The sequence below is a fragment of the Mastomys coucha genome, unplaced genomic scaffold, assembly GCF_008632895.1.
Source record: "Mastomys coucha isolate ucsf_1 unplaced genomic scaffold, UCSF_Mcou_1 pScaffold1, whole genome shotgun sequence".
Taxonomy (NCBI): Eukaryota; Metazoa; Chordata; class Mammalia; order Rodentia; family Muridae; genus Mastomys; species Mastomys coucha.
Window position 1 is genome coordinate 52189749 of NW_022196891.1, and position 2624 is coordinate 52192372.

A 2624-nucleotide genomic window follows, 5' to 3' on the forward strand; every position below is an offset into this window, starting at 1 on the left:
AGGGAGAGAGAGATCAAAACAGGCATATGTACCTGCAGAGCCCAGGTTTGTCAAACAAACCCTTAAAACTGAAGTTACAGCATCTGTGAGATTTCCAGCTTGTTACATGGATGCTGGGATGTAAACTTTGTTCTCTATAATTGCCCATCTAGAGCTGTTAACTGTTGAACCATCTCTCTAGCCCCATTTGAGAAAAAAAAAATGAGGTGTATATCAAAATAATACAAAAGGGGGATTAGCATTTATCCATGTGCTCTAGCTCCAGGTCAGGCTCCTGAGGTCTCACTCCTTTGTGTTTCATGGTTCATGCACAGAGCTGGGAGTGCTCCACAGAATAGGGCATAGTAGCACAGACTGGAGATGAATCCAGCAGAGAAGACCAAACGTGTTGCATAAGGCTGAGCACTGGCAGAACATCCCACTGAACCATTTGGTATGTGGAGGATCTCACATGAGGTCAGTAGGGCACTGCAGGGGAAATAAAAAGTGAATCACAGCCCGTGACTTCTATGTATTCACTCAACAGATATTTGTTGCAGGCTGTGCTAAATACTAGGTTTAAGAGGAAATGAGAAAAACAAGTTCTTGGTCACAGAGAGCTCACACTCTACTGGGACAAGGGGACAAAGGGACAGGGACAATTAGCAGCTAAACAAATCATCAGTTCCACATCAGGCTCTCAGCTAAACACTGAAAAGGCTCAGAAGAAAGTGGTTCCCTGCCGGAGAGACTAAAGACAATGACCGCACCACAATGCAATCAAAGAAAGAAAGAGCTGTGACAGGCCTGCACACACTCCTCTGGAGGACTTAGAAGGAACACCTTCCTCCTGACTGGGGAGTTGAGGGGATCAGGAAAGGACCTCTGGGAAACATGAGATACAAGCTCTTTGAAAAGCCTTATGCCACTGGGGAGACAGAGACAGGCGGATCTCTGAGTTCCAGGCCAGCCTGGTCTACAGAGAGTGTTCCAAGACATCTAGGGCTACACAGAGAAATTCTCTCTCCAGCACTTAGGAGACAGAGGCAGGCAGATCTCTGAGTTTGAGGCTAGCCTAGTCTACAGAGAGAGTTCCAGAACAGCCAAGATGACACAGGGAAACCCTGAAGAAAGGAAGAAAGAAAGAAAGAAAGAAAGAAAGAAAGAAAGAAAGAAAGAAAGAAAGAAAGAAAGAAAGGAAGGAAGGAAGGAAGGAAGGAAGGAAGGAGAGAGAGGGAGAAAGAAAGGAAGGAAAGAAGGAAGGAAGGAAGGAAGGAAAGAGGGAGGGAAGAAAGGAGGAAGGAAGAAGAGAGGAAGGAAAGAAGGGAGGAAGAGGGAGGGAGGGAAGAAGGGAGGAAGAGGAAGGAGGGAGGGAAGAAGGGAGGAAGAGGAGGGAGGGAGGGAAAAAGAAAATCCTCATGGAATGGGCCAGGCATCTCTGAAATGGAGGGACAGATGAAAGTGTTCCAGGGAGAGAAAACAACACAGGTTAGGGAACCAGGTGAGAGCCCAGCATTCTCAGGAAAATGACAACTTCGCATTTCCGATTGATTACAGGTATTCCCTACAAATGCTGGATGGGTTTTTTTTAAAAAAAAAAAATGCAGGTGAAGCTAGACATGGTGGTAGATACCTGTCATCTCAGCACATGAAAAGTAGAGGCAGGAGGATTAGGAGCTTAAGGTCATCTTGTCTACATAGAAAATCTGGGCCACATGAGACACGGTTCCAAAGAAACAAAACCAAGGGAAAAGCAGGTGGGGACCAGACACAAAGGCTTGAATGCCTGCTCCTAGAGAGCTTGGATGCAGTTTTGAATTTCAAGCTGAGGCTCATTTAAGTCTAACTCCAACTAGCTCTTAAATATCTCAGCCAAGGATGAACAGGCAAACTGTCCAAGACAAAGGCAAGCAATAGACAGAAGTGCAGCGAAGCTCACAAAGAAGAGCCAGAGACCTGGGAATAGCTAAGAGTGGCTGCAGCAGAGCTGCCTGAGTCATGTGCCAGTAACTCAGCTCTCAGCTTGAGGAGGCGCATGAAGCATGAACCTCACTCTGGGTCATTCTGCTTCATGTGAAAGACATCAGTTTCTCCCTCCATCCCCCCCCCTTCAGCTTCCAACTCAGCCGTCACCTCTATGCTAACGCTCTAGGCTACACTGGCTGCCTCCTAAGTGTGGGGGCCCTTGAAGCCCTTGGGTTCAGGTGAGATGCCTCTGGCCCTCCTTTGGCTTGTGTATAATACCCACCAGGGCTTTCCAGATGAACCCCATCAGCAATTGCTAATACCAGGAAAGCAACTGGCAGCTGGCTGCCTCTCTCACAGAAGCCTGTCACATCCATCATCCAGGCAGGAGAGGAGCTTCCTGCAGCTCACAACTGCATCCTGTAATTCCCCTGCAGAGCCCTTGTCAAACTGAGCCCCTGGCTTCTGCTCACTCTTCACAGACCCCTGAGATGATTCACAGGAAGATAGAACAACACCGCTCCCACCCCCAGCCTATTCTCACATTCAAAGTAAAATAAAATCCCTCTCCCCTCTGATTCCCCTATACCTGAGATGACCTGGGCCATAGCACAGGACCACAGAGATAGCTGGGCACCTCACCCTGTATCCAGGACCCAAGAGCAGGACTCACTCAAGCC